We start from the raw sequence: 15,126 nt of genomic DNA, 5'->3' as shown, positions 1-15,126 counted from the left end.
TGACTGGAGGGATGTCTATCTAAGTGGGAGTTCTTAAGTAATATGATTAATTGAACTTAATTTATCATGAACTTAGTCATGATAGTATTTTGCAAATTATGTTGTAGATCAATAGCTCGTGTTGTAGCTTCCCTATGTTTTTGTATGTTCCTAGAGAAAACTAAGTTGAAAGATAATAGTAGCAATGATGCGGATTGGGTCCGTGATCTGAGGTATATCGTCATTGCTGCACAGAAGAATTATGTCCTTGATGCACCACTAGGTGACAGACCTATTGCAGGAGCAGATGCAGATGTTATGAACATTTGGCTAGATCAATATGTTGACTACTTGATAGTTTAGTGCACCATGCTTTACGGCTTAGAATCGGGACTTCAAAGACGTTTTGAACGTCATGGACCATATGAGATGTTCTAGGAGTTGAAGTTAATATCTCAAGTATATGCCTGAGTTGAGAGATATGAAGTCTGCAACAAGTTCTATAGCTAAAAGATGGAGGAGGATAGCTCAAGCAATGAGCATGTGCTCAGATTGTCTGGGTACTACAATCGCTTGAATCAAGTGGGAGTTAATCTTCCACATAAGATAGTGATTGACAGAGTTCTCTAGTCACCATCACCAAGTTACTGGAACTTCGTGATGAACTATACTATGCAAGGGATGACGAAAACGATTCCTAAGCTCTTCATGATACTGAAATCGATGAAGGTAGAAATAAAGAAAGAGCATCAAGTGTTGATGATTGACAAGACCTGTCGTGGAATTGTCACGTCAGATGTCCTAGTGAAAGGACTTAGTTGTGGAGCCAACGCAACTAGGAAGCTTAAAGGGGTTAATCGGAACAAAGGACACAGGAATTATACTGGTTCGGCCCCTTACGGTGAAGGTAAAAGCCTACGATCCAGTTTTGACTGGGATTGCTTATGTCTTGATTACCAGGGAGCGAATCCACTTGACCTAATTCTCGATCTGATGTTACTTCCCCTGAACCGCCACCGGGTTGTCCCTTTATATACAGAGGTTGACGCCCAGTGGCTCACAGAGTCCCGGCCGGTTCATAAACAGTGTCCGGCTCGGTCTCTTTCTATTCCTGCCTTAGAATACAAGTTATATACATATGGCGGTTTATCTCTATGGGCCTTAAGTCACCTTTGGGCTTTGGGCCCTAAACTGAACCGCTATCTTCAAGCATTGTCTTGGGCTTTATAAATCGTCACAGGTATAACCTGACCCCTCCTGGACGGGTCATACCTAATAGTTATATCCCCAACATTACCCCCCAGATTAATTTGAACTAGTTCATGTCAATCTTCAACACTTAGAAAAAAATCTTCTGCTCTTCGCTTGTACAAAATTTTTGTAACACACCATGACGTCATCCTCTGGATCTGTGGTAACCCTCCATGACGTCATCTGTCTTCAATTCGCACTTTGTCCAACATATCTCAACAGATCCTTATCTTAATAACCATCCCGAGAATCTAGGCATCCTAGTAGCTGGATAACCATATTTTTAGCCTCCTCATTTTTCGTGCCCACTTAAGAGTCTTTCCTTATAAGTAGGTTCGACCAGTCTTTCCTCATTCTCCCCCTTTCCAGCGTCTTCTTCCCCTTGCAACCCTTCTGTCGATCGAGCTCCGCCACCACTGCAGCGCACCTCGTCTTACTCAACCTCGGCCACTGCATCAACCTGATTCGATCCAGAGAACGGCGGCGACCCTCCGCAGTAGATCTGCAGTTGTAAGTTTCTTTCTTCCCATACCTCAGATCCGCATTAGGGTTTGCGAGTTTCTCAGTGTTCTTCGTAGTTCAGCTCAGTTTATCTTCAAAGCTTGTACCGCGAACCCTTTTGATCTGAAAACAATGTATAACCAATGCGGTAGTTGTTCTGTTCCCACTTTTGATACCAGTAGATCCCCTTTTTCTCAGAAAAGATCTTGTAAGAGCCCATGAACTCATCTGTACTGGTTTTTAGGTCCAGATTTATTTTCTTTTACTGAGCAGCTATTGATCCAAAATAATGGCTGCAGGCTGTGAAACTTGTTTGTATAACACTTAGCCAAAAACTGTGTTTTGTTAGATCCATCTAGCCATGGCGGCTCAACCAGCCGACTTAAATTGCAATGCTCAATAGACATCATCCAACTTATCATGATGGCTTAAATAACTTTGTACTGCTTCATGGCGATTCACGTAACCTGACGTAATAGCCATATACCATTAGGCCCCTTTATAAGCCGCCATCTTGAATATGTACTGTAATGATTTTTCCCTCTGGCTTAAATTTGAACCCGACAACTTTTACTCTTTGCTAGGCTTCTTTTTCACAATGCCGCCCAAAACAAGCACTTCATGCAACTGGGTCCCATCCATCGTCACTGATAGTACCCTTGATGATTTTCTAAAAACCGGCTATCTGCCAAAGAAGGAAATCATGTCATACCGTGCTCCTGACCAAACAGAGGAAAAGCCTCAACCCAAAGAAGGGGAGGTCGTCGTTTTTACTGATCACATGATCCGGGGCTTTTCACCACCCGGCTCAAAATTCTTCAGAGATGTTCTGCACTTCTTCGACCTCCGTCCTCAAGACATCGGACCCAATTCTGTGTCTAATATTTGCAACTTTCAAGTGTTCTGTGAAGTATATCTTGGAGAAGAACCCAGCTTGCTACTCTTCAGTTAGTTGTTTTATTTGAACCGCCAGAATGAATGTGCTAATGGGCCTAGTTTGGAGCTTGGTGGGGTCTCAATCCAACAACGGAGAGATGTCATTTTTCCTTATGCGAATCCAGCAAGTCACCCCAAAGACTGGAACCAGACATGGTTCTATTGCCAAGACACTTCTCCGGCTGATGAGAACCCTCTGCCCGGCTTCCGTGCTCTGCGTCTTGAATCCAATCATCCGCTTCCTGACAAGGTGATAGCCGCTGAACGCAAAACGCTCACCCCCACCCTTGCAAAAATCAAAGAGCTGCCAGGGAACGGTTTGAATGGAATTGATCTGGTCCGGTGCTGGGTTGCATGGCGGATCGTCCCGTTGAGCCGCCGCTCCGGGTTAATGTGCACCTATACAAGCGAGAAGAATGACCCTCTGTGGCACAACCCTGATGATTTACTTGATGACATCATCAACGATATGACCAAGTCGCTCTTGAACGACAGCCTAACAGATTGTGGCAAGGTGGGCTTAAGCCCTTTCTGCAAAGCTAACCCGGCTCCAGGGGTAAGTTGCCAAACTGAATAAATTACCTTCATCCTTGATGTTTTGTCTGTACTCAAACTTTTGCTGATTTTCGTAGGCTGATGATAAATTCTGGAAGGAAAAGTATGATCATGAGGCTGCGAAGAGAGCCAGGAAGGCCAAGAGAGCCGCCAGGAAAGCCGCCGCCAAGAAAAAAAGGAAAAAGGCCAGCGCCTCTGACTTGCTTCGACTAGAATATTCCTCTAAGTCGGAGGTAGCTCTTGACTCTCTTGGCTCCTTTTTTAACCACCTCATTGACACTGATTATCACCAGGAGGACACGGGAACAAGTCATGGAGCAGATGAAGAGGTAGCTATTATTTCCTCCGACTCTGAGCCTTTGCCAAGACAGAAAAATCAAAAGAGTAACCCAGAAAGTAAGATTTTCGCATCCCTTATCTTATCAAGATCCTCAATTTATTTTGAAGCAATAGATCCATGAGAGCCGGAGGCAGACCCGGACCAGCAAGGACGCGAAACTCTCCTCCGGCTTACCTAATACACCAAGGAAGCGCCGGAACGAGGTCACCTATCCTTTGGCGGGTCTTACTCGTCAACCACTCAATTCTTCTGACTCAAACTATCAGGAAACTTCACCTTCCTCCGGCAACTCAATCCAGTCCAACTTGCCAACTTTTAAGACCACTCCAGGGTAAAGATGATTTACTTATCATGTACTCATTTCATTCTTCATATTTGTACTGATCTTTTTGATCTTATGCAGCGGAAAAGCAAAGCCTAGCAAGAGGATGAAGAAGAACAAGCCGGCCGATGAACCAATCTTCAAAGAATCGAAACTCCAGACGGCCGCGCCTGAGGCCTCTATTCCTGAGCTGCCACTTGAACCGGTGCATGATACGCCCACATCAACTACTGACTCGCCTGCTGAACAAGCCGTCGGTGGCTTTGAAAACCCTGAAGTCTCTAGCCCGGCCAACACAGATGACCCGCAAAATGCTGATGTTGAGATTACTAGGACCGGCTTTACTGAGCCAGGGAGACCAACTGTGCTGGCCAAGTGTTCTGCCAAGGAGGAGCACTTGGAACGCCGTAAGGTCAGATTTAAGATTGCTAATTATTCTCACATGAGCATTGGGGAAGTTTTTTCTGGCTATCTTAGCCAAGTGCACAGCAGCCGTGACGTCGAAGTTGACATGGTGAAGCAAATGCACCAGAAATTTGAGGTATAAACTCTTCCCTTCACTGAATTATACTTACTATGCCAGTCCCCAAGTCTATTGCTTATGATGAATATGTTGTAGACTTAGAAACAAACTTTTGAACATTAGTAACATATTTTGACAAAACATGTAAAAAAATCTGGCTTACTCCGTAGTACCCTAGGGCCGGTTTAATCAGCATGAATGAGCCGGTCCTTCATATGCTTATATAGAATAAAATATTTGTTAAACTTTAACAACAATATGCATTAGCCCCCAAGTGCCAAGTACTCTTGCTTGCAAGGTGCTTGGGACTTACTTCATGAACCGCCACTTAGGTAAAATTCTTCGGTAGACATTGGCCCCCAAGTGCCAAGTGTTGTTGCTTGCAAAACACTTGGGACTTAATATTGTATGCTAACAGTCATGATTTTGACCCGGTATTTGTACAGGCCACCACCACTCAACTTCAATCAGAAGTGTCTGACTTGAAGAACCACCTGGAAGCACAGGAGACTGAAACCCAAAGATCCAACTCCAAATTTGAATTCAGTGTATCTGAACAAGAAAAACTGAAAAAATACTTTGAAGTGGAGAAAAAGGCCTGGGCTGAAGAAAAGATCACTTTGACCAATCGAGCTGAGAAGGCTGAGGCGACTCTTGAAGAGGCGACCGTTGAATTACCCGGCTTAAAACGTCATGTATCTCAGATGGTCTCAGCAATCTTTGGTGAGTTGCCTTGCAAATGTCAAATATTTGAATCTTTCTAGTGATCATATAAATTGTTTTTAACTCACCTGACATTGCTATGCAGGCCCTAGGAGCTCAAATCTTAATCAAGACATGCTGGTGAAGCTGAAGGCGGTTTATATGCTTGTGGAACAGCTCTACACCGGATCTCAACGTGCCTTAGCCACAGTCGCCCTGTCAAACGAAGTCCCCACACTCCTAGTGGATGTGCTAAAGAAGCTTTCTGTACTGCCCCAACGGTTCAATGAACTAAGGCGGTCGTCTGCGAGAGCCGGAGCCGTGGATGCCTTAAGCCAGGACAAAGCTTGGCTACCAGAATTAGACCCGCCTGACATCGCCATTGGGTATCCAAGCCTTAAGGAAGATGTCACTTCATTTGAATAGGAGTACTTAGTCGCTTGTGTGAAGGAAATACGCCCTGTGGCCACCCTGATTGCTGATGAGGCGGATCTCACCAGGTACCAACCGGGTTATGACGTGGAGAACCGGAGGATTCCAACGCCGCATTATAAAGTGACCAGCCTGATCCCACCAATCCGTAAGCATACCTTCACCCCTGAAGTTGACCAGGCCGGACTAATTGATGATGAAGCTGAATTTGAAGCTTTGAATGGCATTGACCGGTCATCATCAACCTTCCAGTACAGGGAACAAGGCGAAGGAGCGGAGAGGGCTGACCCAGAAGCTTCAGGTTAACAAGAAAATTGATCCGCCGGGCGGCTCATATTTGTGGCCTGCTAAAAAAAATTAATCATTTGGACTAAGGGAGTCATGTAATAGGGTAGAAATAACTTTGCTTTGTCATGCCATCGTGCATGTTTTGGTGCTCAACGCTGTTAAACCGCCGTCTTATATTCGCCCCTTTTTATACTTATCATATGTTTACCTTATGCTTAAGAAAGTCTTTGAACTGTCCTGCACACAGAAATAGATCACAAGAAAAACCCTTGGCGGCTTACCGCAGGGCGGGTTATAATATCTTACATGTAACCCCTAATATAGAAAAAAGAGTCATAGATAAGCCTATTATGAATTATAGCTTTGAAACACAACTATAATATCATACCTGTGATCTTGAATTTGTACTGCTGGTTTATGTGACCCGAACGATAAGGGTGATAACCCAATACTTAGAATCCAACACTTCCAAATATATGATGATTGTCACATGCTGGCGACTTTATCGTCCAAAGCCAAGCCGGGTTAAATTTAAACCACACTTATACTTAGATCTGAACAAAAAAATCTCAAGACAAAACCAAAGACTGTTCAAAAAACTTAAGCCAAATAGAAAGAAAAAATTTGAGGCTTCTGATTCGAATACGATCAGTAAACCATTCCAAAGGGGTCAAGCTAGGATTCGAATACAATCATGTAGCCCCTAGTGGCTTTGGCATTACGCCGATCAAGGGAGTACCGACAGCTATGTTCTCTTTGGTTCGAATACGACCTATGTTTGAACAGGAAGCCCCCAAATGACCTTGAGAGTTTTTTAATGACTCTGATTCGAATACGATCAAAGGCGGACCCAAAAGGGTTTAAGCTATGATTTGAATACGATCAAGAAGCCCCCTAGTGAGTTTGGCATTGTGCTGATCAAGAGGGTACCGACAGCTATGTTCTCTTTGGTTCGAATACGACCTATGTTTGAACAGGAAGACCCTAGTGATCATGAGGTTTAACGGCTAGGTTCGAATACGATCATGAGCCGGACCAAGAGGGTTAAGCTAGATTCTAATGCGATCAGACCCCAATTGGTCATTTGAAATGATGATGATGAAAACATATGATCATTGAGGATGAAAAGGAAAAAAGGTCCTGCTTTATTACTTATCATAGTATATACATCGTCAAAATATGTACATCATGAGAGCCGGTGGCTCAAGTGTAGTAAGGCCGAAGATGAGCGATATTCCACGGCCGGTAGGTCTCCTCCTCCGACTTACGTGAGTCTTTGTGCTCTCGAACATCGATAAGGTAGTATGACCCATTGTTCAAGTTCTTGGTGACCACAAAGGGCCCTTCCCAAGGTGGGGATAACTTGTGTGCATCAGTTTGATCCTGGATGAGCCGGAGCACCAAATCACCTTCTTAAAAGGTTCTGGACTTAACCCGGCGGCTGTGATAATGGCGCAGGTCCTGTTGATAAATCATTGAGCAGGCTGCTGCCAAGTCACGTTTTTCATCTAACAGGTCAAGTGCATCCTAACGGGCTTGTTCGTTATCAGCTTCACCGTAAGTCACCACACGGGGCGAGTCATGACGGATGTAACTAGGTAGAACCGCCTCTACTCCGTAAACCATGAAGAAAGACGTGTCACTACAGGAATCAGCTAATTTGCCGCCAGTAGAGCTCTTTGCCGTTAGCTTTTCATCAGGCTAGACGGCAAAGACCACTTTTGCCGTCAACCACTGTCGGCAAAGAATAACTTACGACAAAGACATACTTTGTCGTCTGTTTTTTTATTATAGACGACAAAGACATACTTTGTCGTCTGTTTTTTTATTATAGATGGCAAAGACATACTTTGCCGTTTGCTTTTTTCTACATACAACAAAGAGGTTACTTTGCAGTCTGGAATAAAATTGAAGACGGCAAAGTATGTCTTTGCTGTCTATAAAAGAATTGCAGACGAAAAAGACATCCTTCACCGTCTGTGCTTTTTTCACATACGGTGAAGAAGAAACACATCAAGTGGATTCATCTCGCGGATTGATGACATGGCAAGATCTGTGCCGCCCACACCTGCCTCTTCTCTCACCACGCGCCCCCACCCGCTGGCCCACCACCACCCGCGCCCATCCCGTACCTTATCCTCTCCCTCGCGTTCGTCTCTATCCTCTCCTCTGTTCGTGGGAGGCCCGCACCCGCCTCTTCTCTCACCACCACCACCACCCACCCACAGTCCGTGCTCCGACTCGTCTGTATTCTCTCCTCCATGTGCATACCACCTTGTCTCTATCCTCTCCTCCATGCGCAACAGCGTTCGCGCGCCGACTGCCTCCAGCCACTTCTGCCAGTCCCCACCCACCTCGCGCTCCTCTCTGCTCGCGGGCGACGTAGTCGAGCAGGGCGGGCGGTGGCGCAGCAGGCTGCCGCGCAGAGAGCAGGCCTTTTCGGCCCCTCGGCGAGCGCCATCGACCCCGCGCGCTCTCCTCTCTTCGTGGGCGGCCACGCGATGAGCAGGACGGGAATCGCCTCGGGCAAGCAAGGCCTTGCGGGACCTTGTCTAGGCGTGGCGAGCCGGCGACAGGGACGGGCGAGGAGCGGCTCGGCGACCAAGGGGGCGGTGTAACGAGCACGGTTGGGCAGCGCTTCGGCGAGCTAGGCCGGCGACCAGGGTTGGGCGGCGCATCGGCGACCAGGGCGGGCGGTGCGGCAAGCACGGCCGGGAGGCGCCTCGGCGAGCAAGGCCGGGCGGCTCGGCGAGCAATGTCGGGTGGCAGCAGTGGTATCCCTGTTGCAGCACCTCGTCTAGGCGTGGCGAGCCGACAACAGGGACGGGCGAGGAGCAGCTCGGCGACCAAGTCTCTGTTGCCGCAGTGGAGAAGAACCTGATTGCTTTTCAGATTTAGTTTTTAGAGTCCTTTGTGTAAACTTTCAGGACTGCTGTGTAACAACTCTGTAACTCCACCGACAAAACTCTGTAACTCCACCGACGATGAATGAAAGGCAGCATGGCCGGGCCTTTCCCTTTTCTTTGTCAATCAAGCCTTCATGTCTTGTTTTGATGTTGACTCTGTCGAGCGTATTTTTTGTAAAATAAAAAAAATCTTTGCCGTCTGTAAAATGGTTTGGCTGACAGCAAAGGTCACATTTAGCTAACGACAAATAGGTTTCTTTGTCGTCTGCTATTTTCATGGCAGACGGCAAATTCATAGTTTGGCTGACAACAAAATCTTTGCCGTTTGTCGGATGAAAAGCTGACGGCAAAGTTTTCTTTGCTGACTTATCTTTGTTGTCTGCTTCCTGACGGCAAACTCTTTGCCGTCTGGATTTAGGTCTTTGCCGTCTGTAATCCACAGACGGCAAATTACGTATTTACTGTAGTGTTTAACCCGTAGACCTGTTAGGAGTAGTATTGATGCTCCATATCACAGAAGGTAACTCTTCCACCCAACAACCCGGCGTCCGTTGCAAAGGAACCATAAGCCGGGGTTTGATTCCCTTCAGGATTTCCTGATTGGCTCGTTCAGCTTGACCATTGGATTGAGGGTGAGCAACTGATGAAACATCAAGCCGGATATGCTCACGCTGAGAAAACTCCTCCATGGCACCCTTGGAGAGATTAGTACCATTGTCAGTTATAATGCTGTGTGGAAAGCCAAAGCGAAAGATCACCTTTTTGATGAATTGAACCCCCATAGCTGCATCACACTTACTAACTGGCTCTGCCTCAACCCACTTTGTGATTTTGTCAACCGCCACGAAGAGGTGGGTCTTTTTATCTTTAGACCTTTTGAAAGGCCCAGCCATGTCAAGTCCCCAGACTGCAAACGGCCAAGTAACTGGAATCATCCTTAATTCTAGAGTCGGTACATGAGCCCGTCATGAGAATTTCTAATAACCGTCACATTTACTGACCAGATCCTCCGCATCAGCATGAGTCGTCAGCCAATAAAACCCATGATGAAAAGCCTTGGCTACAAGGGACTTTGAACCGGCATGATGGCCACAATCTGCTTCATGAATCTCACGAAGAATTTCTTGACCTTCCTTAGGAGAGACACAACGCTGAAACGCCCCAGTGACACTGCGGTGATGCAACTCACCATTGGCAATTGTCATTGACTTAGACCGCCGGGTTATCTGCTTGTCCATGGTTTCATCCTCAGGCAACTCGCCTTGGGTCATGTAAGACAAATATGGCACTGTCCAATCTGGGATGACGTGAAGAGCCGCCACCAATTGTGCTTCCGGGTCCGGAACAGCCAAGTCTTCCTCTATAGGCAATTTGATAGAAGGGTTATGCAGAATATCCAAGGAGGTATTAGGTGGCACCAGCTTACGTGGAGACCCCAACCGGCTTAAAGCATCAGTCGCCTCGTTCTTTCTATGATCAATGTGCTCCACTTGGTAACCCTTGAAGTGTCCACCAATGGCATCAACCTCACGGCGATAAGCCGCCATGAGAGGATCCTTGGAATCCCACTTGCCTGATACTTGTTGAGCCACCAAATCTGAGTCGCTAAAGCACCTTAACCGGCTTAAGCTCATCTCCTTAGCCATCTGAAGGCCATGGAGCAAGGCCTCATCTCAGCTGCATTGTTAGTACAGGGAAACATCAACCATAACACATAACAAAATTTGTCACCTTGAGGGGAAGCTAAAACAACTCCAGCCCCCGAGCCCTCCAACTGCCTGGACCCATCAAAGTGAATAGTCCAATATGTATTGCCCGGCTTCTCTTCGGGCATCTGCATCTCTGTTCAATTGTTGATGAAGTCTACCAGTGCTTGAGACTTGATAGCAGTGTGTGGCACATACTTTAAACCATGAGGCCCAAGTTCAATGGCCCACTTGGCGACTCGTCCTGTGGCTTCTCTGTTTTGAATGATATCTCCTAAAGGAGCAGAACTGACCACAGTGATGGGATGACCCAGGAAATATTGCTTAAGCTTCCGGCTCACCATGAACACCCCATAAATGAGCTTATGCCAATGTGGATACCTTTCCTTGGACTCAATAAGCACCTCGCTAATGTAATAAACCGGCCGTTGAACCGGATGTTCCTTGCCAGCCTCCTTGTGCTCCACCCAAATGGCCACACTGACAACACGTGTGTTAGCAGCCACATATAACAATAAAGGTTCCTTGTCAATGGGAGCAGCAAGGACTGGTGGCTGAGCTAGCTGTCTCTTCAAATCTTCAAAGGTAGCGTTAGCAGCATCACTCCAGATAAAATCGTCTATCTTGTTCATCATCTGATACAGCGGTATGACCTTCTCACCTAACCGGCTTATGAACCGGCTTAAAGCAGCAATACGACCTGCCAAACGCTGAACATCATTGATACACGTCGGCTTAGCCAAAGTGGTGATTTCCTTGATCTTCTCCGGGTTAGCCTCAATGCCTCTATTAGAAACCAGAAAACCCAAAAGCTTGCCTGCTGGCACACCAAAAATACACTTGGCCGGGTTAAGCATCATCTTATAGACCCGGAGATTATCAAAGGTTTCCTTCAGATCATCGATAAAGGTCTCCTTCTCTCTGGACATCACCACAATGTCGCCGACATAAGCATGAACATCGCGCCCAATCTGATTGTGAAGACAGTTCTGCACACATTGCTGATAAGTCGCCGGGGCACTCTTAAGCCCAAAAGGCATAAACACATAGCAGAAGGCTCCAAATGGAGTAATAAAAGCCGTCTTCTCCTGGTCCTTAACTGCCATCTTGATATGATGATAACCAGAATAAGCATCCAAAAAGCTCAAACGCTCACAACCCGCTGTAGCATCAATGATTTGATCAATACGAGGGAGAGCGAAAGGATCAGCCGGACGAGCCTTGTTTAAGACTATGTAATCCACGCACATACGCCAGGTGTCGTTCTTCTTAAGCACAAGCACTGGGTTAGCCAACCACTCTGGATGAAAAACTTCAACAATGAACCCGGCCGCCAAGAGCCGGGCCACTTCCTCACCAATGGCCCTACGCCTCTCCTCATTGAACCGCCGAAGAAACTGCTTGACCAGCTTAAATTTTGGATCAATATTGAGAGTGTGCTCAGTGAGTTCTCTCGGTTCACCCGGCATGTCAGAAGGTTTCCATGCAAAGATGTCCCGGTTCCCATGGATGAACTCGATGAGCGCGCTTTCCTATTTGGGATCCAGATTAGCACTGATACTGAACTACTTAGATGAGTCGCCTGGAACAAAATCAACAGGCTTGGTGTCATCAGTCGATTTAAACTTCATCATCGGCTCATGTTCCGTGGTTGGCATCTTCAAAGACGTCATATCCGCCGGGTTAACATTGTCCTTGTAGAACTTCAACTTCTTTGTTGCACAAACAGATTTAGCATAAGCAACATCGCCTTCCTCACATTCCAAGGCTACCTTCCGACTCCCATGCACTATGATGGTGCCCCTATGACCTAGCATCTTGAGTTGTAGATAAACATAACATGGTCGTGCCATGAACTTGGCATAAACCGGCAGTCCAAACAGGGTGTGATACAGGCTCTAGATTTTGACCACCTCAAAAGTTAACTTTTCAGCCCTAGAATCATGCTCATCTCCAAAGGCCACTTCCAGTTCAATCTTACCCGCCGGGTACGTCGACTTATCAGGCACCACACCATGGAAAATAGTGTTGGACGTCTTAAGGTTTTTATCAGTCAACCCCATGCGACGGAAAGTCTCATAATAGAGGATGTTGATGCTACTGCCTCCATCCATGAGCACCTTAGTGAATTTATATCCACCAACCTGAGGTGCCACCACCAAGGCCAGGTGACCCGGATTGACAACCCGGGGAGTGTGATCTTCCCTACTCAATAGAATAGGCTGCTCAGACCATCTCAAATAATGAGGAACTGCCGGCTCAACAGTGTTCACAGCCCTCTTATGAAGCTTCTGGTCCCGTTTGCACAAACTGGTGGTAAACACATGATACTGTCCACCATTCAGCTGCTTTGGATTACTCTGATATCCAGATTGCTGATGCTGCTGACCCTGGCCAGATTGCTGATTATAACCACCTTGATTACCTTGAGAGCCTTGAAAATTGGAATTTGAACCGCCGCTCGGGCCATGAAAACCGCCGCCACCTGAGCCGCCACCTAGCCCATGATTGATGTCAAACATGTTAGAGTTCTTGAAAGCCTTCATGATCGTACAGTCTTTCCACAGGTGAGTGGCCGGTTTCTGCTAAGTATCGTGCCTTGGACAGGGCTCATTCAGTAACTGCTCAAGAGTGGGACCTGATCCGCCGGACCGAGGAGGTGGTCTCCCCTTACATCGTTGATTGTTGCTCTACGCATTGGTGTTAGCCACAAACTCCGAGCTACCATCAGCCTTACGTTTATTGTTGCCTCCTTGATTTGCCGGGTTATGCTGAGGACCCTTAGCGTTATCGTTCTTCTTTCCCTTCCCTGTCTTCTCATCATCAGACTCGGGATCCTTGGTACTATCAGAATCGGCATATTTGACTAGAGCCGCCATCGGCTGGCCCATGTCATTACAATCGCGCTTGAGCCGCCCCAGCTTCATTTTCAGAGGTGTAAAATGACAATTTTTCTCAAACATTAAGACTGCAGAGCCGGCATCCATCTTATCAGACAAATGTATTATGGCTTTGTCCCGGCGTACCCAATGGGTCGTGCACTCACCCTCCTCTTGCTTGCAATTAGTCAAATCCACAATTGACATGGGTTGCTTGCATGTATCTTTGAAGTTCTGAATAAACCGGGCCTTTAACTCCGCCCATGAACCAATAGAATTAGGTGGCAGCCCCTTCAACCAATTGCGGGCCGTTCCATCCAACATCATGGTGAAGTACTTGGCCATTGCAGCATCACTGACTTCCAGTAGCTCCATGGCCATCTCATAACTTTCAATCCATGCCACAGGTTGTAAGTCGGTCGTGTAATTAGGTACCTTTCGAGGCCCCTTGAAATCCTTTGGCAAACGCTCATTACGCAGAGCCGTCACCAAACAAGGGACACCTCCAGTCCTAGTGGTCACACCTGCCTCAATAGAAGTAGTTGGATAAACCAGAAACGACTGGTAAGCCGCTCGCTGAGCCGCCTGCTCAGCCGCTTGCTCAGCCGCCCACTCAGCCTCTTGATATACCCTGCCATGATCAACCAAATTAGGAACTCCATTACGCGCCGTATCATGCCTGCCCGGCTGGTCACGGCACCAGGTGTTGCTTGAAACGGCCGCCAAATCCATGTGCCTGCTATAACTCGGGCTCCGGCTTAGGCGAGGAGTCGAATGAATCCTGTCTCGCCTATAGAAATATGCTTCCTGTTGCACCAAAGCCGTCTAAAGAAGCACTCTGACCCTTCGTGTTTCAACCATCGCCGGAGAGTCGCCATCCACTGGGAGAGCCGCTAATCGTGCCGCTGCAGCGATCATGTCCTCTAGAGGGTTAGAATAATGACCCGGTGGTCTTGGTGAGTAGTATTCGGGCGAGGGGGTTCCATCACACATGGTTGAACCGGCGTCCTAGCCCCGGGCGTTGCAACCCGGTTTACCTCCGGCGGGTTACTGGGCCCTGCACTGGGTGTACGGAAGAGGTTTCGAGGATCATAAACCGGAGGCAGACGGGATTGAGTTTTCTGGTACCTTATCCTCATGACCTCATTTGACACATTCTGATCCATCGTGAGCTGGAAAGCCTGCGACTGAATCTGCTGAGCTTGAGCATCCAGAGCCGCCCGTTGTATGGTCATCCTGACGTCTTCCGCCGCCAGGTCTTCCTTAGCTTGCACTATATCCTGCTTTAACTGCGTCACTTCTGCATCATGTTGAGCTTGATCTGTCGGGTTTACCATGACGGTTAATAGAGTTGTCATCTTATCCATGAGATCCATCAGCACCTGAGCCAGCGGGCGCATAGGACCTCCTGCCCTGGCTGCCGCTGACCAAAGGTTATCACTGCTGCGGTCGTAGAGTTTTGAACGGGTTGCTTCCCAGCCATGAAGATCCCAACTCTGCTCGGCGGCTCAAAGGGGTCCGGAATACTGCTGCCATCAGAATAGTCCCTAAGCCCTCTGTCTTGCAATTGATACAACGAATCCGTCTCACCCGTGGACGACTCACCACCATAGTAGATGGCCGTCTCACCACCAGACATAGATCCTTCAAAAAAATTCCCCTCCATGGATGCATCCCATGAAGGCACGCTTCACGGCGGGCTGAGCCCGGGCAGGTCTCGCATGCTGAGCTGTCTCGACGATATCGGTGCAGATGTCTAGCTCAGGGCCCGGCTTGCCGATCTTGCCGATGAAGATATGGATTCCG

Source organism: Triticum dicoccoides, chromosome 6B (assembly GCF_002162155.2).
Source record: "Triticum dicoccoides isolate Atlit2015 ecotype Zavitan chromosome 6B, WEW_v2.0, whole genome shotgun sequence".
Taxonomy (NCBI): domain Eukaryota; kingdom Viridiplantae; phylum Streptophyta; class Magnoliopsida; order Poales; family Poaceae; genus Triticum; species Triticum dicoccoides.
The sequence above is the reverse complement of the archived record's forward strand: the minus strand, read 5'-3'. Positions refer to the sequence as shown.